The sequence below is a fragment of the Triturus cristatus genome, chromosome 8, assembly GCF_964204655.1.
Source record: "Triturus cristatus chromosome 8, aTriCri1.1, whole genome shotgun sequence".
In the NCBI taxonomy this organism is placed as follows: Eukaryota; Metazoa; Chordata; class Amphibia; order Caudata; family Salamandridae; genus Triturus; species Triturus cristatus.
Genome location: NC_140591.1, coordinates 1,430,298,627 through 1,430,323,271, shown reverse-complemented (window position 1 = coordinate 1,430,323,271; position 24,645 = coordinate 1,430,298,627). Strand labels below are relative to the sequence as shown.

The window sequence follows — 24,645 nt, the reverse complement described above, 5'->3', positions numbered from 1 at the left end:
TGCGCCTTTCCAAGTCCCTCCTCAGTCTGTCTTTCCCGCTACTCCTGGTGCCGCGTCTACTTCTACTGCCTCTACCCCTACAGTTGCTGCGCCTGCATCTTCTTCCTCTTCTCCTTCTGTTCGTAGCCGTCTCCTGACTGCTGTTGCTACTCTTTATTCTCCGCTTTTTGGGCCAATACTCGGCTCGACTCTTTCAGATGTCGCTCAGAGGCGCAGCCAGCTTCCTGATGGTAGGGAACGTGAATCGCTGGTAAAAATGGCACGTAAATGGATTCGTAATCCTGTTAAATACACTTCACGTGTAGTGTTTGAAACATTTTCTCAGTTTAATGCGCCCACGCAACGATTTGTGTTTGAGGAATTGTGTAAATCATTGAAGGAGGAGTGGGATCATGATGTGGTAGATAATGTACCGTCTGAGGTTTCTGAGCTCCAGCATCAGTTCACAACTGGTGTGATCGTAGGTGACAAGGTTCGAGAAGCTCTAGAACGCTTGTTATCCTTTCGATGTACAGTGCAACCTCGAGCATTGTTTAAGGAAGAGACTGCAGAGTGGATGGCAAAACCTGGTCAATATCCGATGCGGGAAGTTCCCCCAGTATGGATGCCAGGTGATCCTAATGCTAACCCTGCTGTCCCAGGCCATTTTCAGAGAGTGTGGATACACCTCCCTTGCAAACGATCGGAAGTCTTACAGGTGAAGCAAACTTTGCCTGATCCCCGTAAAAATCCTGCAGGTTATTATAAGGAGCTGTCCCAATTGGTGGATGCTACTGTTATGAACCTTGCTGATATTGACATGTTGTTTGGCAATGTAGTGCCTCAGCCGATTTGGGCGAAAATTCGTCACGAGAATCACGCGGCCGAGTTAGGCGGTGACTGGGCTGCCCTTACGGCGGCAGATGCTCAGCAAGTTGGTGGGGCTAAGCCTGAACAGCTTATCGTGGATTTGCCCCAGAGGATAATTACCCTTATGAAAACGCTTATGCCAACGATGCGCGTCAATTGGGACAAGTTGTCCGCGTGCAAGCAAAAGAGGGATGAAAGCGTTTCCGATTTCTTTACGAGATTCGAGGAAGCATTTGTTGATCATAGTGGCCAGGACATGGGTTCGGAGGGTGGTCAGCGGCTGTTTGTTGATAAGTTTGTATCGAACCTGTTGCCCGAACTTAGCAATAAGTTGAAAAATTCTGAGAGTTCGTGGGCTGTTTCTACCACTGCTCAAATATTGGCTACGGCCCAATATTACGAAAATAGGGAAAAGGAGGAAAGTGAACGTGCAGATAAGAAAACGAAGGATCTTAAAACTAAGGTCTTATTGCAGCAAGCGTATCCTCCGCGCTCGAATTTCAGTGACTCGCAACAGCCAAATCGATCGCAATCACAGTTCTCCAGCTCACAGACGCGAAATGACTCTCCCGCACCTCGTTTTGTGTTGGGATATAATCAATGTGCGTATTGTCGAGGGGAGGGCCATTTAAAGTTTAATTGTCCGGTTCTCCGTGATAGGAACAATGGTGTGTCAGCTCGAGGAGGTCGTGGTGGTCCTCAACAAGCTTCACGTGGTAGAGGTCGTGGAGTTACTCAGAATCAGGTAGAGCGTTTTGCCACTTCCTCAGACTCGCAGAATTGTTTCGATCGACGCGAACCATCGTCCGGTAGATCTGCACAGTATCATGTGGATGACTGTTACGTTGAGCGTGATGTTGATACGGACGGTATCTACTAGGACAGCCATAGACAAAGGAAGGGAGAAGTATCAGTTCCGGTTGATCAGAGAGGGCCTTGTTGCAGTAGCCACATTGGGCGTCGTTGAGCCTTTTCTGTTGGACACTGGTGCAGCAAAAAGTTCCATTATGCATTCGAAACTCCCTGGCGCGCCTTTGTCTGGCTTAACGAATGTTTCCGTTGGATTCTCTGGCGCCCCCGTTAGCAATCCAGTTTCTAGCCCCCTTGCTTATGTTGTTCAATTGAAAGTTGATGCGCGCTTACCACGCATACCCCAGTATCGTATTTCCCTTGATGGTGAACGGGCACTATTAGCGATCATTTATGATCTGATCGATAAAGATGTTATCGAGGAGACACGAGGTAACGTGTGTAATAGTCCCGTGTTGCCTATTCTGAAACGAACTGATCCCTCCAAGCCTCCCGTGTACCGTCTAGTTATTGACTTACGGGAAGTAAATAAAATTGTTGTCCCGCAGTTTCCTGTGGTTCCAGACATTACAGCTTTACTGACTCTGATTCCAGCCTCTGCATCATGGTTCTCGGTAATCGATCTGAAGAATGCGTTCTCAGCATTCCGATTGCTGAGGAAAGTCGTGATTTGTTCGGGTTTTCATTAGGCGGTCGCAGTTTCCGGTTCAAACGCGCACCTCAAGGCTACTGTGAGAGCCCATCGATCTACAGCCAAGCTCTTAAGAGTCAATTAGATGCATTTGTGCTGCCGACTGGTGCGGCTTTGATTCAGTACGTCGACGATCTGTTGGTAGCTGCAGACACTGAACAAGTTTGCAAGACTGCTACTGTGTCACTGTTACAGCATCTCTGTGACTTACACCACAAAGTGTCACCTTCTAAATTGCAATATTGTTGTCAAGAAGTCACCTACTTAGGTCACTTATTGTCAAAGGCGGTGTTAGAACCGGCGGTCTCTAGTTGGCAGAGGTATACACTTCTGACAAATAGGGACCAACCAACTCTAGTCAGGGAAAGGGGATTACACACTCAGATAACCCCTGCTACCCCCTTGGTAGCTTGGCAGAGCAGACAGGCTTATCTCAGAGGCAGTGTGTTAAGCATTTATGACCACATACAGTAATAAAGTGAATACACTACAGATGGACACGACACAGAAAGTATTATAAAAATAGTATTTTTATATAAGGCTTTAGCACAAGACCAAATAACGACAAAAATATACCACAGTCTTGATAAATACTCTTTGGAAGGAAAGATAATAGTTCAAGTAAGGTTTCTTCTTGGCAAATAGTTCTTTAGCAAAGTATTCTTCTGAGCACGGTTCTTTGGCAACAATGTAACCCCCACAGGAGTCACACGACGTCGAGTCTACAAGATTCCCAAGGTTCGGCGTCGACCGCGAGGAGCGCTACGTCGAGCCTGGAGTTGCAACAGACCCCACAAGTACAGTACCTTGAGAAACGAAGAAAACGAGGCTCCACGGCGTCGAGATGTCGGCGTCGAGGTCGGCGTCGATCGTGCCTCGGAGTCGGGTCAATCCGCAGCGGTGTCGAGGGATGTCGGGCCGGAGCAGCGCTCACGGCGTCGAGAAGGGCGTCGAGTCGATGCGATCAGCAGCGGCGTCGGGACGGGGTCGCTTGGAGGTAGAGCCGATACTCACTCCTCACTGGCGTCGATACCGGCGTCGAGACGGGGTCACTTGGAGCCGGGGCCGATACCCACTGCTCACTGGCGTTGCTGCTGGCGTCGAGACTGCAGATTTTCCCTTGTGTACTGGAAACAACACTTTCCAGCAATTCAGCAATTGGTGAAGTCCTTTGGCCCTGTGACTTCAGCAGGAGACTGGCACTCTTCCAGCCCTTGGAGATTTCCTAGCAAGTGTTCAGAGAGTACACACCAAGTTCCTCTCTCCTTGTTCCTTGGCGAAAATAAAGAAGCAGCTTTCAGGTTCCTCCACAGCAAAACAGCACTCTGGCAGAAAGGGGAGGCAAGTCCTTAGATCAGCAGGCTTCTTGTCCTTGGTACAGGTTTCCTTGTCAGAAGTGATCTGAGTTCTTGGTTCAGGGGTCCTTCTCTTATACCCCTTTTTCCCTTTGTTCCCTTTGTCCAAGCAGGGAGATTCCCACCATCTCAGGTTTGTTGTGGGTGTTGCCAGGCAGAGGCACCTGGCCTATTCACTGAGCAGGGCAGGGTCCTCAGCCGCCCAGCAGGAGGCGGAGCCAGTATTGTGTCAGGCAGGGCAGGCTACTCTTCCCTCACTCTATGTGTAAACGCCCCATTCACCCCACACTGACTCACTCAGACCTCTGGAGCCACCCAGCCCCTGACACACACACCAAACCAGCAGAGACCGGTAGATAGTTGGACAAGAAAATAGCCACTTTCTAAAAGTGCTATTTTCAAACATAGAATTTAAAAACCATCCATCCTAAAGGGTGTGTTATTAAATTCTGAGTTCAGGGATACTAAACTCGACTTGCTACCATGCTCCCTGAGTCAGATAGATTATAATGGAGTTAATAATCAGTCTGCCCAGTCTGGCCTATTGGAGGCAGGTAGCCCTTCAATAGTGAAAAACGAAAATGGCTGTAAGTCACTATTAGGTCATGCCACACACATCAGGGCATGACCTACCTTTTACCAACAATGCACCCTGCCCTAGGGCCTACCATAGAGGTGTCTGAAATGTGGCAAAGTGAAGGTTTAGAGACTGGCAAGTAGGTTTCCTTACCAAGTCGACATGGCAGTCAGGGACTGCACGCAGGCGCTGCGGTGGCAGGCCTGAGACACATTTTACACGCTGCTTCTGTGGGTGGCACAACCAGTGCTGCAAGCCCACCAGCAGCAGTTAACTTACACGCCCTTGGCACACGCAGTGCACTAGACTAGGGTCTGAACAGTAAGTCAACCAAGCCAATCATGGTAACACCAATCAATGTAACAATTTAACATAGGGAGCACTTGCACTGTGGCACTGATCAGCAGTGGCACAGTGCCCAAAGCAATAATCCAGCAAAAACATCGTAAACAGAGGAGGCAAACAGAAAAAAATGGAGGAGAGACTCATGCCAATGATGCCAGGTCTAACACGTGTCCCCTCCAGCTGAAATGTGGGGAGAACTACCCTTCACCCAGGGAGTCCTCATCACTAAGGCGAAAAAATCTGGACAGACCATCAGCATTGGCGTGATCTGTACCAGGGCGGTGTTCCACCGTAAAGTCCATCCCCTGTAGGGAAATGGACCACCTCAACAGCTTTGGGTTCTCACCCCTCATCTGCATTAACCATCTGAGGGGCCTGTGGTCTGTCTGAACCCGGAAGTGAGTCCCAAACAGGTAGGGTCTTAGCTTCTTCAGCGCCCAGACCACAGCAAATGCCTCACGCTCTATCGCACTCCACCTTTGTTCCCTGGGAAGTAACCTCCGGCTGATGAAGGCTACAGGTAAGTCTCGGCCCTCCTCATTCATCTGTGCTAGAACAGCCCCCACACCATGCTCTGAAGCGTCTGTCTGGACAATGAATTCTTTTGAAAAGTCGGGTGCCTGGAGGACCGGTGCTGTACACATTGCAGTTTTCAGGGTGTCAAAGGCGTTCTGACAGGCGTCAGTCCAGATCACAAGTCTCGGCTGCTTCCTGGAAGTCAGCGAGGTCAAGGGGTGCACAATATTGCCATACCCCTTGACAAACCTCCTGTAGTAACCCGTGAGACCCAAGAAGGCTCTCACCTGAGTCTGGGTTTTGGGCGGTTCCCAAGCCAGGATGGTATCTATCTTGGGTTGCAGGGGGGCCACCTTGCCGCTCCCTACTTGGTGCCCCAAGTACACCACTGAACTCTGCCCAATCTGGCACTTACTAGCCTTGATTGTGAGGCCTGCTCTGCGCAGGGCCAACAACACTTCCTGGAGGTGGCGCAAGTGTTCCTCCCAGCTGGCGCTGAACACTGCTATATCGTCCAGGTAGGCGGCGCTGAAATCTTCCAGCCCGGCCAGTACCTGGTTAACCAACCTCTGGAATGTGGCAGGGGCATTCTTTATCCCAAAGGGCATCACACGGAACTGGTAGTGCCCATTTGGTGTGGAGAATGCAGACCTCTCTTTTGCCCCATCAGTCAAGGCGATCTGCCAGTACCCAGACGTTAGATCAAACGTACTAAGGTACCGGGCAGCCCCCAACCGATCGATGAGCTCATCAGCTCTGGGGATGGGGTGCGCGTCAGTCTTGGTGACCGAATTGAGTCCTCGGTAATCCACACAGAACCGAAGTTCTGGTGAAGCACCAGGCGCTGCAGCCTTTGGGACCAAGACCACTGGGCTGGCCCAAGGACTGCTAGAGGACTCAACCACCCCTAAGGCAAACATCTTGGAGACCTCCTCCTTGATATATGCTCTGACCTTTTCAGTCACCCTGTAGGCCTTGTGCCTCACAGGAGTGCTGTCCCCAGTGTCCACATCATGGACACACCACTGAGTGACACCAGGGATTAAGGAGAACAGATCAGGGAATTGTACCAACAGATGGCGACAATCTTGCTGCTGCTCAGGGGTCAGTGTGTCAGAGAGGACAACACCATCCACTGACCCATCTTTTTCTTTTGCACACAGGAGGTCAGGAAGAGGCTCACTCTCCTCCTCCATCCCAGCATCTGTGGCAAGGAGCATGCCCACTTCGGACCTGTCTAAGTGGGGCTTTAACCGGTTGACATGCAGGACCCTTAAGGGGTTCCTGGGAGACTTCAAGTCCACCAAGTAGGTGACATCGCTCTTTTTCTCCACAACCTCAAATGGTCCAGTCCACCTGTCCTTGAGCGCACAAGGTTCCACAGGGGCCATGACCCAAACTTTCTGACCAGGTTGAAGCTCAACCAGAGTGGCATTCTGATCGTACCACCGCTTCATCTCTTCCTGGCTGGCCTCCAGATTTGCCTGAGCAAGATCTCTGAAGCGCCGAGTCTGGTTCCTAAAGGCCAGCATGTAACTATATACATCCTGGGGAGGTTTCCTGGGAGATTGCTCCCAGCCTTCTTTGACCAGACTCAAAGGTCCTCTTACCGGGTGACCATACAAAAGCTCAAAGGGGCTGAACCCTAGAGACTTCTGTGGCACCTCACGGTAAGCAAACAGCAGGCATGGCAAGAGGACGTCCCATTTACGCCTCATTGGTTCTTCAAGACCCATGATCATGCCTTTTAGGGTCCGGTTGAATCTCTCAACCAGCCCATTACCTTGAGGGTGGTAAGGAGTGGTAAACTTGTAGGTTACCCCACACTCCTTCCACAGAGACTTCATATAATTCGAAATGAAGTTGGTGCCCCGTTCTGACACCACCTCTCTGGGGAACCCCATGCGGGAGAAAACACCCATCAGTGCCCGTCCCACCACGGGGGCCGTCACTGTGCGGAGAGGGATGGCTTCCGGGTACCGGGTGGCATGGTCCACCAAGACCAGGATAAACCTGTTGCCCATGGCTGTCTTGGGGTCCAGTGGCCCCACAATGTCAATTCCCACTCGCTCAAAGGGGGTACTGACGACGGGAAAAGGTTGGAGGGGAGCCTTCTGCTTCCGCCCACTTTTCCCACTTGCCTGGCAAGTTTGACAGGTCCTACAATGGATATCTGAATCCCTTCTCATCTGGGGCCAATAAAAATGGGTGACAAGCCTGTCATAGGTCTTGTCCTGCCCCAGATGTCCAGCTAACGGAACGTCATGAGCCAACCCCAGTAGGAAGGCTCTGAAGCGCTGGGGTACCACCAGCACACGGGCTGACCCAGGTTCAGCAGCCTTAGGCTCGCTATACAGGAGGTCGTTCTCCCAGTAGACCCAATGTGATCCTGACTGATCACCTGTCGTTTGGGCTGAGGCCTGCTGCCTCATACCCACAAGAGAAGGGCACACTTTCTGTTCAGCACAAAATTCCTCCCTGGAGGGACCACCATCCTGCTGCCAATGGGTCAGCTCGGGCAGGTCTCCCAGTTCGGCCACTTGTTCTCCTGTCGGTTCCAGGGCATCCCCCTCAGGGTCTGCTCCCTCCTGGACCGCGGGAACGATGGGGGATGGTTTCCCGCGCCCCCTGCCTCTTCTCTTCACGGTTGGGACCTGGGCCATACTTTCAGGCTCCAGGGCCCCATCAACACCCTTACTGACTGACATGGACCGGGTGGTCGCACACACCCACTCAGGCAGACCCAACATTTCCAGATGCGATTTTCTCTCCACCTTAGCCCAAGGGGAGTCCTCCAAATCATTGCCCAAGAGACAATCAACAGGCATGGCGGGCCTCACAGCAACCTGAAGAGTACCTGAGACCCCCCCCCACTCAAAGGGAACTTGAGCTACCTCACACTGACTCTGTGAGTTGTCAGCAGCTACAACGGGGTAGAATGCATGAGGGACCACCTGCTCTCTGGACACCAAGTGACACTTGACAGCTGTCACACTCGCTCCGGTGTCTCTGAGAGCTTCCACCCTATGGCCATTAATGGTCACCCACTGCCTATATTTCTTAGTGTTACTAGGCAGAGGGGTTGGAGGGACCATTTCCACGTCTCGTAAAGAGACCAGGGACATTTCTGCGGGACCCCACCCACCGGGGGCACCCATCTCATCCCCTCCCAGGGCTACACTCGCTACCTGACGAGGGGGTGCACGCGGCGGTGCATTCGAATCCTTCATGGGACACTGGGGATCATAATAACGGTGTCCCACCTGCTTACAGGCATAGCAGGTCATGGGGCCCCTGTGAACAGGTTTACCTGTCGGGGCCTCTGGCTTCTTTACAGGGGGAGGCTGGGAACCCTTCCCTTGGTTCCCTTGGGGACTACTTTGGGGCCCTTTCTGAAACTCCCTCTGTTTACCCCTGTCCCCCCCACTCTTCTGCTGGGGACCCTGCCCACCTTTGGCTGAGTCTCCCGCTGGACCCTTGTGGACCCTGGTACTGACCCAGCGGTCCGCCTCCTCAGCAAGTTTTCTAGGGTTAGATAGCTTGCTATCAACAAGGTGCTGGCGTAGCTCTGGAAAACAGTTATTAGACAAGTGCTCCCAAGCAAACAAATCATAAAGAGCATCATAACTATCAACCTTGCTACCCTTTATCCAACCATCCATGGTTCTGCAGAAAAAAGACACATATTCAACCCACGTAGTACCAGGCAACTTCTTACATTCTCTAAAGGTTTGTCTGTACTTTTCTGGAGTTAAGCCATATCCCAGCATTAAAGCATCTTTCATATGAGTATAAGACATCCTATCCTCAGCAGGAAGGCTCAACAAGGTATCTCTCCCCTCGTTTGTAAAGCGGCTCCACAACCCCGTTCCCCAATCCTTCTCAGGGACCCGGTGGGCCAACAATGCTAACTCATACGCTTTAAACCATTGGCTAATATCTTCATTCTTACTGTAATCCTTGATCACATCTTTAGGAAAATAAAACCTACTTTCTGCAGGCACAGATGGAGTGCTGCCACCAGAGGGATTCAACTCTAAACTCTTAGTTTTAAGCTCCATCTCCCTCACCATCTTCTCACGTTCAAACGCTAATTTCTCTCTCTCAAAATCTAATCTTTTGCTCTCCATTTCAGCTTCTCTCTTGCTTCTTGCATTCTCTAATTCCAACTGCCCTCCTAATTTAAGTTTTGCCATTTCTAACTTGTACCCCCTCTCCTTCTCCCTGTCTTCTAATTCTTCGGGGGAAAGGCTCCTAGAGGACGCACTACTGCCTGGAGATGACACTGGCCCACCTGTGGGCTCTTCCTCTTCCTCTTCTTCTTCCTCTTCCGGTACCACCACCGGATCAGAGGGATTTCTGGCCTCTAACCAGGCCTTCAGCGCTTTGAGGAAGCCCTCTTTCTTTGAGACACCTGTGGTAGGAACTTTAAACTGCTTGCAAAATCCTTTTAGATCTTTTAGCGTGTAGGAATCTATCTTCTCCTTATCAAATTCCCCCACAACAATCTCCACAGGTGTAGTAGCTCCGGCATTCTCCATGGTCAAAACTGGCAGTGTTTAAAAAAAAATAAGCTCCAGGAAAGCGGAGAACAAAAATAGAATATCCTACCAAACAGATTGTGGCTGTGTTATGGTCTGCTTTCACTATGTAGCGTACACTAATCACTGCACATGAGTCATAAATGCAAAGTTCAATCCTCACCGCTGACCACCAATGTTAGAACCGGCGGTCTCTAGTTGGCAGAGGTATACACTTCTGACAAATAGGGACCAACCAACTCTAGTCAGGGAAAGGGGATTACACACTCAGATAACCCCTGCTACCCCCTTGGTAGCTTGGCAGAGCAGACAGGCTTATCTCAGAGGCAGTGTGTTAAGCATTTATGACCACATACAGTAATAAAGTGAATACACTACAGATGGACACGACACAGAAAGTATTATAAAAATAGTATTTTTATATAAGGCTTTAGCACAAGACCAAATAACGACAAAAATATACCACAGTCTTGATAAATACTCTTTGGAAGGAAAGATAATAGTTCAAGTAAGGTTTCTTCTTGGCAAATAGTTCTTTAGCAAAGTATTCTTCTGAGCACGGTTCTTTGGCAACAATGTAACCCCCACAGGAGTCACACGACGTCGAGTCTACAAGATTCCCAAGGTTCGGCGTCGACCGCGAGGAGCGCTACGTCGAGCCTGGAGTTGCAACAGACCCCACAAGTACAGTACCTTGAGAAACGAAGAAAACGAGGCTCCACGGCGTCGAGATGTCGGCGTCGAGGTCGGCGTCGATCGTGCCTCGGAGTCGGGTCAATCCGCAGCGGTGTCGAGGGATGTCGGGCCGGAGCAGCGCTCACGGCGTCGAGAAGGGCGTCGAGTCGATGCGATCAGCAGCGGCGTCGGGACGGGGTCGCTTGGAGGTAGAGCCGATACTCACTCCTCACTGGCGTCGATACCGGCGTCGAGACGGGGTCACTTGGAGCCGGCGCCGATACCCACTGCTCACTGGCGTTGCTGCTGGCGTCGAGACTGCAGATTTTCCCTTGTGTACTGGAAACAACACTTTCCAGCAATTCAGCAATTGGTGAAGTCCTTTGGCCCTGTGACTTCAGCAGGAGACTGGCACTCTTCCAGCCCTTGGAGATTTCCTAGCAAGTGTTCAGAGAGTACACACCAAGTTCCTCTCTCCTTGTTCCTTGGCGAAAATAAAGAAGCAGCTTTCAGGTTCCTCCACAGCAAAACAGCACTCTGGCAGAAAGGGGAGGCAAGTCCTTAGATCAGCAGGCTTCTTGTCCTTGGTACAGGTTTCCTTGTCAGAAGTGATCTGAGTTCTTGGTTCAGGGGTCCTTCTCTTATACCCCTTTTTCCCTTTGTTCCCTTTGTCCAAGCAGGGAGATTCCCACCATCTCAGGTTTGTTGTGGGTGTTGCCAGGCAGAGGCACCTGGCCTATTCACTGAGCAGGGCAGGGTCCTCAGCCGCCCAGCAGGAGGCGGAGCCAGTATTGTGTCAGGCAGGGCAGGCTACTCTTCCCTCACTCTATGTGTAAACGCCCCATTCACCCCACACTGACTCACTCAGACCTCTGGAGCCACCCAGCCCCTGACACACACACCAAACCAGCAGAGACCGGTAGATAGTTGGACAAGAAAATAGCCACTTTCTAAAAGTGCTATTTTCAAACATAGAATTTAAAAACCATCCATCCTAAAGGGTGTGTTATTAAATTCTGAGTTCAGGGATACTAAACTCGACTTGCTACCATGCTCCCTGAGTCAGATAGATTATAATGGAGTTAATAATCAGTCTGCCCAGTCTGGCCTATTGGAGGCAGGTAGCCCTTCAATAGTGAAAAACGAAAATGGCTGTAAGTCACTATTAGGTCATGCCACACACATCAGGGCATGACCTACCTTTTACCAACAATGCACCCTGCCCTAGGGCCTACCATAGAGGTGTCTGAAATGTGGCAAAGTGAAGGTTTAGAGACTGGCAAGTAGGTTTCCTTACCAAGTCGACATGGCAGTCAGGGACTGCACGCAGGCGCTGCGGTGGCAGGCCTGAGACACATTTTACACGCTGCTTCTGTGGGTGGCACAACCAGTGCTGCAAGCCCACCAGCAGCAGTTAACTTACACGCCCTTGGCACACGCAGTGCACTAGACTAGGGTCTGAACAGTAAGTCAACCAAGCCAATCATGGTAACACCAATCAATGTAACAATTTAACATAGGGAGCACTTGCACTGTGGCACTGATCAGCAGTGGCACAGTATCCAAAGCAATAATCCAGCAAAAACATCGTAAACAGAGGAGGCAAACAGAAAAAAATGGAGGAGAGACTCATGCCAATGATGCCAGGTCTAACAGGCGGGAAGAAGGTTGACCCCTGAAAGGATCGCAGCAATTGCTCGAATGACTGTGCCGACGACCCAGAGAGATGTGCGTGCCTTTTTAGGTATCACGTCATACTGCAGACAGTGGATTCCAAATTTTTCACTGTTAGCGAAGCCATTGATAGCTCTCACGTGCAAGGACGTTTCGACTCCTTTGCCATGGACGGAGGAATGTCAGAAAAGTTTTTCGGAACTACGAGATGCACTGTGTTCGGCTCCCGTGTTAGGTACTCCTGATTACAGCAAGCCATTCACATTATACTTCACGAGAGGGAGGGTTGTGCGTTGAGTGTTTTGACGCAACAATTTGGTGGCAAGCAGCGCCCGTGTGCATATTTTTCCTCGACCTTAGACTCGGTAGCTAGAGCGTTGCCAAGTTGCTTGAGGGCGACAGCGGCAGCAGCGGCGTCTATTCGGCAGTCCGCAGGTCTTGTTATGGATAATATGCTCATGGTGATGGTTCCGCATGCAGTTGATACTCTCTTGAATCGGACAAAGACTCAACATCTGACGAGTGCAAGGTTGTCTGGGTACGAGCTGACCCTTTTGGCAAGTCATATACAGATCAAACGTTGTAATGTACTGAATCCGGCGACATTGTTGCCGATTAATATGGAATCAGATGATGTGCCGCCACATGATTGTTATTTACGAACCGAGGAAGAAACAAAAGGTCGTGTGGACCTGAAAAACACTCCCTTGACAGATCCCGATGGTACTTTGTATGTGGATGGCTCGTGCTTTAAATTACCGAATGGCGATGTGACGACTGCGTATGCTGTAGTGACGTTGAGCACGGTTGTGGAAACTGCGAGATTGAATCAGAATTCAGCACAAGCTGCAGAGTTGATTGCATTGACAAGAGCGTGTGCTTTGTCTAAAGGAAAGCGAGTGAATGTGTTTACCGACAGTCAGTACGCATTCGGTGTTGCGCATAACTTTGGAAGACTGTGGAGAGAAAGAGGATTTATGACATCGCATGGTACGAAGATTCAGCATGGGCAGCTTGTGAATGACCTTTTGGATGCACTTACATTGCCTAAACAAGTGGCGATTGTTAAATGTAGTGCACATCGGAAAGTGACGGATGATGTTGGTCGTGGTAATGAGTTTGCGGATGAGATTGCTAAGGAAACGGCTAAGGATCTTGCGACCCGAATGTATGTCACGAGTTCAGTGAGGTGGCCGACGGAGACTGGTATGTGTGAAAATACTATTGAGAGTGTGAAAGCAATTCAGAATGAGGCTACTAAAGCTGAAAAGATTAAGTGGAAAGAAAGTACGGGAAAGTTGGACATGCATGGATGTTGGGTTGACCTGACGGAATGTCAGAGGTGGATGTTACCAGATGCGTACGTATTAGCTGTTGTGACGATGGCTCATGGGTTGTCACATATCAGTGCGAAAGGAATATGTAGGTTCTTGTCCCCTGTATGGAGGAATGAGGGTATTGCTAAATGTGCCGAGAGAGTGGTTAAGAATTGTATGGTGTGTTTGATGCACAACCCTGGCAAAGGCACCCCCACTCCACCTGGTCATTTTGCTCCTCCTGTTTGTCCCTTTGAGGTTATCCAGCTGGACTTTATCCATATGGAGAGATGCAATAACCTGAAGTATGTGTTGGTTGTGGTTTGTGCGTTCTTCAGATGGATTGAGGCCTATCCTCTTAAGGATAACACTGCCCTGTCCACAGCAAAAATCCTGCTGAAGGAATACTTTCCTCGGTACGGAATGCCACGGATCGTGTGGTCGGATAATGGAAGCGAGTTTGTGGGAAGTGTAATGCAGAGTGTGTGTAAGGGCCTTGGAATTCGTCAAAAATTCCATAGTGCTAATCATCCTCAGGCAGCGGGTTTGGTTGAAGGGTACAATGGTACCCTAAAACTAAAACTCGCCAAGGTTCAAGCTACGACTGGTCTATCATGGCCTGATGCCTTGCCTCTGGCTCTCCTATCAACCAGAGCGACCGTACACTCTCGAGTAGGGCTTAGCCCATATGAGATTGTGTTCGGCCGCCCTGCGAATATTTGGGGAGTCCCGAGGCCAAGGGCCTTTGATAGTCTTGAGTATCCAATGTTAATTGATTACCTGCATGATTTGACCACTAAACTACGGTTAATCCATCAACAGGTCTTTGAAGCTCTACCGGCGCAGACAGAGGGTCCTGGACACCAGCTCCGGCCAGGCGACTGGGTCGTTACCCGAAATTTCGGTCGGAAACGTAACTTGGAGCCAAGATTTGTAGGACCCTTTCAAGTCTTGTTGACAACGAGGACTGCGGTTCGACTGGAGGGCCGGAAGAATTGGGTACACGCCAGCCACACGAAAAAGGTACCGATCCCCTTACCAACGGATGGTTGGGTGAGGATTGGGATTTCGGCAACAGAAACTGAGACTCCTTTGCACTTTGTGCCGTTTAGCGACGCTCAACCTGTGGGGAATGATTTGTCACTGCCAAACCCACATGTGGAGTCATCGGTAGCAGAGAACCCAAGGTCTGACTCGTTGTCCACTTCATCGAATACTGTTGCGCCAGCTGAACAATTGTTTGTAGAGCAAACTCGACCTGGAAGAAGTCGATACTTTCTTCGTTCAAGGACTAATAAAAATTAGTTGTATATTTGCTTTTTGATGCTATGAACATTATGGACAATTATATCCTTTCTTTTTGAGTTTTTATGTGCTGTCCCACGGCTAAGAGATTTGTAATAACACTGAACGTTTCGAGGAAACCTCTCCATCCGGGTTACCGTAGGGCCGTGCGGGTACTCCTTTCTGTTTAGCAGGTTTCTGACGCTAGGTCGGTTACTTTTGTCGATTCCTGGGAACTCCTGGGGATTGATAATCGCTACTCAGAACGAAGTGCGTCAAGTACGTCACGGACGGTTTGTAGAGGATGGCATTCTCTAAGCTGTTGGAAGTAGAAAGGATGTCGGCGCAGAGATCAGAATTAAGAAGAGTTGTACGTACAAAATGTTTTCTGTTTCAGGTGTTCCTACTGTTCCTGACCGTATCTATGTTATTGGTGGGTGGAGTGTATTTTGGAGTACAGTTGTTGTTACCTTCTGCTTCACCTACCTTTTCTCCTAAGCTAAGCTCCCTCACCACTGTTTCCCCACATTCTTTTCATCCTCTGCCTCAACATGAACAGGTTAGGCGTGCGGAATTTATGAATAACTCCTTCGTTCAGCTGCTACATCAGCATCAGTTGGTGATGAATACTACCAATTGTTGGGTGTGTGGGTTAATGCCACATACCATGGATAGGGGTATTCCATATTTGGTCCTTCCTTACAGCTCCCAGGGTTCGGCTCGAGCATTCCAAACTATGTTCCGTAGTGCACTAGATTCCTACCCGAGTCGAGAGCCACGTTCTGCCAATTTTGGTCCTGGGCCGTATCACAAACCTTTGGCGATAGCGATAGCGGATTTAGATAGAGATGTTTTTGATGCATCGCTTATCCCAAATGAAGAGGTGCAGGCTTATAAGGATCTGAGCGAGGCTGAGTATAGTACGTCAGTGGGTGATAGACAGCTTAAGAGCTCGTCCCCAATATGGATTGTACCACACCTCGGTAATTTCTGCTTGAAAGGTTTGGGTCGAAATCCGAGAGCACAACTTGGGAACAGTGCTTGCACTGATACGTATGTTCTACCGATGCTCTCTTCCCCTGTTTTTCTGACCGCTAAGGGCACTTATTTTGTATGTTATGAACGCGCATATACATGGTTACCCCGTGATTTTTCGGGTACCTGTTATATTGCGAATCTTTTACCACCGACTTTCACAGTCGCCTCAGATTATCACAAAACTAGAGTCGTGAGAGGCGTTATTAGCAAAGAGGATACTGCCGGTCAAGAAGCAGGAGACTTCTTTAAGGGTTTCTTGCCGTTTTGGGGACCTATGGTTAATAGTAGGAACCTAAGACAGTTGACCCGTGTAGTTGAGTTGACTGCTAACATAACTGCGAGTGCTCTTGGTAATTTAACAGCTGAACTTCAGGCGGATAGACTCATGACGTTGCAGAACCGTATGGTTTTAGATGTTGTTCTTGCAGATAGAGGTGGTGTGTGTAAAGTTATCCATTCGAGTTGTTGCATTTTTATTCCTGATAATGCTCCAACTGTCTACCAAGCCATCTCGAAGTTGCACAAGATTTCCGAGTCCATACACGTGGACGAAGGTAATTGGACGCTTCTAGGATGGTTTTGGGGCCTGATGTCAACTTGGGGTTGGAAGATTCTGATGATCGTAGGGGTTGTTGCAACGTTTCTGTTCACGTGTTGTCTTTGTGTGCAGTGTGGTCCTGCCTTATGTGGCCTATGTGCGACAACGTGTATAAGACGGCCATCTGTTACCAAGGAGACGTTGATGAACAGAATGATGTTCCAGCAGCAGCTGAACGATCTGATGAATATTGAAATAGATTCCGATCTTGACTAGTGCTTGCCTACATGAGGGCAAAAGGAGCATCTGAGGTTCCGTGTGGGACGGAACGACACTTTTGAGTGGTGATGAATATGGATGAGTTGGGTATCTACGAACCGCAAATGACGAGTATAGTGGGTGTACGCAGTTTCGCTATGCAACCACGTATGGTTCGTCTTATTTTTGGGTTTGTTCATCTGAACCCTCGGGTTCCATTTTAGATACGGCATCCATTTTGTTTCTTGCCCTCAAGTAGCCAGCGAACGGACTCTGTCCGCTTCGTGACCCTGGGACTCCCAAGCTTACACGAGGGACACGTGTTCCTTTGAGTGTGACTTTTATGACGAGGGAAATGACACGGCGAAGGCAGATGGCCCCGCTCAAGGCTCATCTTGCCGTGCCGGTCTATTGTTTCAGTCATGCATACATTAGACACGAGGTCTCTGATCCCGTTATCAAGTTTCCTTTACTACTCCTAACACTCTTCTCTAATCTGTTGTGCATCCTTGTCCTTTCTTTGCATCTGTTTTTGTCCCTTCTCCTAATGTGTTTACGGTCAGGATGGAATGTGTTTTATTGCAGAGAAGATATGTTTTTACAGTTGGGAACTGGCAATACTGTTGTAATTAAGTTTCGGCCTCCTGAAACATGAGCACGACTCTTTGAAGTTTATTGTGGGAACTGAGTTGTAATCTTTGTTCACCATACTGTTCTATGGGAAAAACGTGTATAAAAGGAGCGATCCACTTTTGCAATTCGAAGCAGTCTCCGAGAACCTACACGTTGTGTACTTCTTGTGACTTCTGTATCCCTGCAGTAAATAAACGCTGATCTCTGACGTCGCTGGAAGTGTCTCGTGTCTCTGTGTTTGGTACGCCAGAACAGGTAACCCACGAAGGTTTCAGGTGTTGTTCCCTGGCACCACTGGGTCTTAGAATAACCCAGTCCTTCAGTTCCTGGTAGGTAAGCTGAATTTCAATCTCCTCAAATGGAGTGTAGACCGCTGGGACTTCTTCATGTGTGTAATAATGAAAGGATTTTGTTACAGCATTTGCTGCTGGGAATGTAACCCATGAATAGAACACCTCTGTTTGGAAATCTTCGTGTGCCTCTATCATGAATATTACTACATCTCCTCTGGGTAGTAACCCATGTTTGACGAGTTTAACTGTCAATTTGTGTCTTACTTTGGCTGCAATATATATTGCATTGGCATCGTCCTCTTCTGACTGATTAAGTGCCTTTGCCAGTGGGTCTAAATCTCCTTCTTCGGTAGTCATTGTGTTTAAGATACTGAATAACTATCCAAGGAAATTAAGATAAGGTGTTTTGCACAAATTTGGGAAAAATGTCCTTCAAGATTGATTAACCAACAGCCAATAAATAGGATATGTCGCCTACTCAGCTGTGGCGGAGATTTTGTGCCCACCCACTCCAGACGTCTCTGGTTTTTGTGAGTAGGGGTCTCTGAGAACAAGCACGTCTGAGCTACTCAGTTTCTACTGTTAAATAAGTACCAAACCAAACATGGGTGACGCCATGTAGTGTAGTTCCTATAGTACCCTTATGCAGGACCTGCCCTTTTAGATAACATACACTGTGGGTCGGGTGGTAGACTGACTCTGAGCACCCCCACCGCGTATGTTCGCCTTATTTCGCATCAGCTAGCTCACAGTGCCACTAGAATCTCCTTCTATCAGAGAGATTAGTTTTTGGCAAACTCAGAACATAACAAACCCTGATTCCTCAGACTCGTGGAAACAATGTACTACTTTTCACCCAGTCACTCGTGCTTGCTCATTTGGTCTCAGAGAGAACAGTCAATTGTGTTTACAATGAGAATTGTACTGCTAGTGTAAAATATATGCGCTGCTACAACTGTCACACAGTAGCAGAGATATAGGATCAGCAGTACAGTGAATAAAACGGAATAGTACAGTTCTACCATTTTGCAATTGTCAAGAACATATACATGAATATAAAATGCATTTATAGAATAAAGTGCATACTCCTTTGATGCCTGACTAGATGTACCTCAGTGTACCTAGCATGTGAGTAGGTGTGAAAGAACTAATAAGCCTAGGAGCCAAGAATCCCGCTTAGATTTAGTTGAACCCCATTACCTGAATAGTCAGAGTGTGGGACCTCGTCCTGGTCTCGAGTTGGACACCCTGCAAGGGATGTTCAGACCACTGTCAGCTGGAGCGACTGCATGCAGGAGCCTCAGTGTCTCCAGTCAGTGTGTCGGCCTTGAAGTCTCGGTTCCGCCCAACTACTGATAGCAAGAGGTGCTGTATTTATACAGTCCTTGTGCGTGTGTTAGCCATTGTTTAGTATGAGGATGACATATGGGATTAAACCTTGTGCGTAGATAGGAGAGGTGAAGTATACCGCCTGGGTGGTGTTCTCATAAATTATTCATATGTGCTAAGGATGACGTCTTAGCATTATTGATTGGGAAAAACCCTCCCTCTGCATGGAACTAAGTGATAGGTTTAGTCCATAAAAGGCGTCAATCCTTATAAGGTGTTCTGTCCCTATAAGGCATTCTGTCCTTACTAGGAATGATGTCCATATAAGGCTTGTTCATGTGAAATGTAGGGTAGGTGATGGAGGGAAAAAGAACGAAGTTCCGTGGACCTATATTAGAGTACCGATATGAAACATAACAATACAACTCGTAGGAAAGAACCGAAAGAGATTGCCAGTGTAAGGTAAGATAAGAAAATAGAAATAAAGAAAACAACATGGTTTCCCATCTGGAAGCCGACCTAGAAACTTTGTGAGGGTCCAATTCAGATATCCGGAGTATTTCCCCAAAATGATGTCTCAGGGTGAAGGATGGAACTCTCCTGCCCAGAAGTCTAATATAAAAAGAAGCGGTAATCACTGTAGATGGGACCAGGGAGCCAGCCAATAGGACAGTATCCATCATAGATAACAATGGTCTCCGGTACAAGCATAGCTGATAACGTCAAAAGGATTTGCCTTAATGATCAGTATTTGCATCAGAAGCGCTGTCTTTGTTTTGTAAATGATGCAGTAAAATGGCCTGTTCCCTATGGCTCTCAGTTTCAGAAAGGCCCCTCTTCTTGGTCTTTTTCGTGCGAGTGGAGCGTCGAGGACCAGTTGATGATGAGTTGAAGGACTGCATAGATGTCTGAGTTCGAGATGGAATTTAGGCATTTCTGGTAAAGATTGTGCTTCCTTTAGAGAACTAATACTTTGAGTTTCATTGTGCCATACAAAATGGAGGCGGAAGGGGTGACCTCATCTATATTGGATACCACGGAGAATGTTTGTCAAGGGACGAAGCGCACTACGGCGTTGCAATGTGAGTGGTGAGAAAACTTGACACTAGCTGATCTTGAATCCGTCAAAGTCAATGGAAGGTTTGTCTCGTAGTGCTGTTACAAGTAGGGCCTCCCTCTGCTTGTACTAATGCAAACTTATAAAAATGTCCTGAGATTGACCAGGACAGTCTGGAGAGTGACCAACTCTGTGTACACGTTCAAGGATGATCTCTTGGTCACCAAGTTCTGGCAGAACGTGCCTGAAAAGACGAATAGTGTACTCCTCAAGGCTCCTTATAACATCTTACAGAGGAACTCCTTTAATTCGAATATTAAAGTCTTCTAGTTGGAATTGCAGTTCCACATTCTAATCACGAAGCTCCAGGAGCTCTCTGTGGTGACAGTCCTTCTTCCTCGTGTGCATCCTGGGTCTGCTTGAGGGAATCCACACTCTGGTGTAGGTCTCCAACCTCTTTCATGAGTTCCTTGATCTATGATGCTATATCTTGCTTCAACGTAGCTATGTCATCTTAAAGGATCCCAGAGTTGCTCCAAGAACTAACGTGTCACAGGAGCATCATCCGTTGGGTCTTGCATCTGTTCTTGAGTAGAAGTAGAGGAGGCCTCCATAAGCTGCTCTGCCTGCTTCGCTGGCGTTATAAAAAATAAGCCTTTCAAGGTGCCAGCTTTCTTCGGGGTCGTTGGGTGGCCATGATGATGGATGAAATTAGTGAATTTCAATATAATTAAATCCCCCAAGACAAGTAAAGCAGAATGCACCTGGTATGCAGTGACAAACAGAGACAAAGGGGCCTCATTTCTTTAAACCAGAGGGTCCAGCAAGAATATAGGTCCCGAACACTCCCTCAAAAGTGTTTCCCAGGAATTTGCTCCATGCACAGAGGGAGATAAGGAAAGTTCATCAGAGGCACCAGATGAAGTGTAGAAAGCAGAGAAGTCAAATCACTTCAATTGTGCCAGTGGCCCTCAGTGCAGTAGGAACCAGAGCAAACCTGAGTGTCCCAGGAGAACCTTGGGCAGGTAGGTGGGCAGCGCATATCATGCAGGTCAGTGATCAATTTGAGCCAGTGGTTTCCGGTGCTTGGCACCAGCCCTTAATTGTATGCACCGGTACTTATGACAGTCCAGCATCATGCTGGAGTAGTCTGTGTCGTTCTGAAATGAGCACACCAATAGTTGTATAATTATTTAAAAAGTTACAATGGCTAATACCAGCCGCTCAAGCATTCTTATAGATCTGGGTGCCCTGGAATGGTACAAATTGTCAGCCTTGTAGAACAGACAGGGGCAATGGGTGTTGCAAGATGCAGTGCGCTCCTGACAGGGGCCCTGGCACTTTCTTTTTTACAAATTAGGCACTGATACAGATATTTAGAGAACTTGAGGTGTCACAATCCCAGGAAAGTGAAGATGTCTCAGGACAGCGTCTATGTGAAGCAGTTCAGTAACTCAGCCAGTACTATGTAATGCTGGACGCTATTAAAGTGGAGGCCTCAGCTCATCGTTTCCAACATCAAGCAAGTTTAAGGTGGGACAAATGCTGACAGATGTCTATCTGGCACAACCCTGCAATGTCAGGAGATGATACTTTCCCAGGCCCCAATCCACGCCTACTGTGTCACTCAACTCACCTCATCTACCAGCGGGAGCACTTCTGTTTTATCTCCTACGGCTCTGGGCTTGGGGCTGCACAAAGACTAATGCTGGGTCTGCTCCGGGGGGCCAGAAGCTCCAGCGCAGGTCTTCAGGAAGTAAGCCAGGCTGGAAGGCCAGGGGATCAAGAAACCTTCAGCTTTGTCTGCTCACCCTCGTGGCTGGCAGGCCTCAGCAGAACCTGCAGGGAACACGGGTCACGTCGGTATAACCCAAGATATCTGGGCTTCGGATCACCTCTAGAGCAGCAGGGGTATTCAATTCAGGTCCGGAGTTCTTTCAAAACAGGCCGGGACTGCTCAAAAGTGTAGAAGAGGCAGTAAAGCTCTGATTTAGTGTTCCTACTCTGCCACCATCTTGGACACATCCCTCCTTTGACATGTTTTAGAGCAGATGCACTGGGACCTGGTTAACAGAGTCCAAATGCAGAGTCAAAAAACCAGCAGCATCAGTCCAAATACAATGGGGTTGATGATGCAAAAAAGAGGCATTTTCCTATACTTATTCAAGAAAATGATTTTGTAGAATGAATTTTCTGAGATGGGGGCAAATAAAGCAGACACAATCTTGTGCAAATCCAATTATGGATTTGCACAAATTTTCGATAATTATATTTTTGTCCTGCTTACATGTTTCCACGTACATTTTGCTAAGGGACACAGGTTCGAGCTCACAATATCTCACTGGAACATTACATGTGCCGTAGCAGCAGGTGCTGAATGATCAACATTCTCCACATCACCCGAAATGCACTCAGCAGGTGTCTGGTGCGTCTATGATACAATGAGAGCATACCTCATGTACAATTTCAGTGCAGATGACTGCACAGAATATTTCGAATACTATGCATACATTTTTAACAAACAATATGTATTTTGCAAGACAAAAAAATCCTCAATTTCACCAAGGCTTTGCTGTTTGTTGTTAACTGAAGAACTTTCGAAAATGCAATAAAAAATAGTACATACGCAGTTTGCTGCATAAAGAGGGCCACATTTTCACAGGTTCTGCCTTTTCAGCAGTTTTATTTTTGGCCTGAATCAGCTGCACTTAATTTATATACCTAGAGTGGTGCCAGCCCTGGTGAGACAACCCTGCAGCTGCCAGGGTCAGCACGTTTTACATGCATACTAATTCACTGGTGTGAAAAATGTAATGTGAAGCTGTAGCCATTGAGACATTCTTAAGCATGATAGGCATCCAAGAATGGTGGGTAACAGGCTCAAATATGTAATTTTTATTTAAGTACATGTAGGGATAAGGAGGTGCACCACCACAACCTGAATGGGTGGTGCAGTGGCAAAAGGTAGTGAACACATGATAATTCCTCCACTCAGCTCAACATTAAGCATACCAATGATGATAAGCCTGAAAGGGCCTCATTTGGATGTCGATCGGAAAGCCTCTGACCACTGAGTGGTGTGGTTGCATCGTAGTTGTGGTTTCGGACTGCTGACCCGAGGCCCCGAAACCGCCCACGACACGAGCACATGACCCAGCATCTACGAGATCTCCACTGGCTCCCCATCGAGAAGAGAGTAACCTTCAAGCTACTCACCCATGCCTACAAATCCCTCCACAACATCGGACCCAATTACCTCAACGAAAGAGTCTCCTTCCACGTACCCATAAGGAACCTCCGCTCCACTGACCTTGCCCTGGCAGAGACCCCACACATCCGCAGTACCAGAGCAGGTGGAAGAGCCTTCTCCTACGTCGTAGCAAAGACCTGGAACGAGCTCCCAGTCAACATTAGACTCTCCCCCACTCTGCAAGCCTTCAGGAAGAGCCTTAAGACTTGGCTCTTCGACTGACCCAGAGCTGCACCCTCCCCCCCAGCGCCTTGAGACCCTCATGGGTGAGTAGCGGGCTTCATAAACCGCTGATTGATTGAGAGATGTCGGTCAGAGGCAACCCCGACTGACATCATAATCATGCCCTAAGTATCCCCTTCAGTGATCTCATCAAGAGTTACCTTATTTTCTATCAAGAAACAATTTTCTAGCATTAATACATACACCCATCATTAACAGCAGCATAGTGGGCACTCTTAGACACCCACTGTCAGCCTCAACATCAGTCTACAGAATAGGACGGCAAGTCTCTATAAAGTTCAGAACCATCTACAAAGATATTTCGTTTATATATAGTTAGATGAATGTCATAGTGTCAACTTCAGACCCCTCCCTCTTTCATGGTTGAGAAATGTCTGAAGAACCCCAAAAGCACCCTAAAACGGCGTTCTTTTAGAGCATGAGTCAAGCCGCTATGAGTAACAACCACAGTCATCTTTTGTAAGACTACATTCTATGCATCCTGGCATCCCCTTTCTCTCCCTGTGACCTTGTTTGACCTTGTAGTCATTCTAGGTATAATGTGATGATGAAAGATTCATCATATTCTTCCTGTATATTTCTGTTACCTAATCATTTTGCATTTATCTTCATTTGTTCTTAGTTATCACACAAAACTTTTCCTGCCAGATTAACACAACCACATAGGCACATTTGTCAGGAGAGATTTGCTCCGGGTATATTATACACATATGGGACTATCTCGAAGTGCGGGGCCTGCCTTGTGTAGTCTTTGCAGTAAACCTGCACACAGATATATAGGTACCGTGTGGTTCCATAATTTCTGCACAAAACACACGGTTTCCTCAGATATATTCAGACAAAACTTTCACAATGTGCCTGAATAAAAAAAGCAGCAGTGCAGGTTTCTAAAACCTAATTTGTAGTCCAGATTTGGGTGGAAACTCCCATTTCTGCTTGAATCCAGATTTGTGACATGTGGTATCTATTAAACTTATTTTGCAAAATGAAAAGCATCTTCTACTCACAAAATATATTTACCAACGAATACCCAATTGCAATTAAGAACAATGTGAAAGGGCTGTCCTCTCCTAATTGTATTTTGGAATGGTATATATCAATGATTTCCAACTCCAGTTGGGGTGGTAAACCATTGAACAGGTACAGATGCCTCAAAGTAGACAGTAACAGATTTGCAGAAAGTAAATTGTCCCTGTTGCGGAGTGAACTCGGAGTGAGGAGGTAGGTGGTCCAGGGTTCCATTGCCTGCTCCCCGCTGGGGAACATTGCCTGATTTCCCCCAATATGTTGTCAAAAGTAACTATTTTTTAAAGCTTGACTGGTTCCTTTGAGGAACACAGGTTGCTTTAAGAAAATCCCAATTTGGAATGCAG

The 24,645-nt window shown here is 48.0% G+C and overlaps 1 protein-coding gene across 4 annotated transcripts in view; it reads right to left on the bottom strand.

The window, feature by feature from the left end:
• DLG2 (discs large MAGUK scaffold protein 2) overlaps window positions 1-24,645 on the bottom strand; it is a 4,361,751-nt gene that overhangs the window by 1,708,048 nt on the left and 2,629,058 nt on the right. The gene's annotated exons all lie outside the window — the stretch shown is intronic.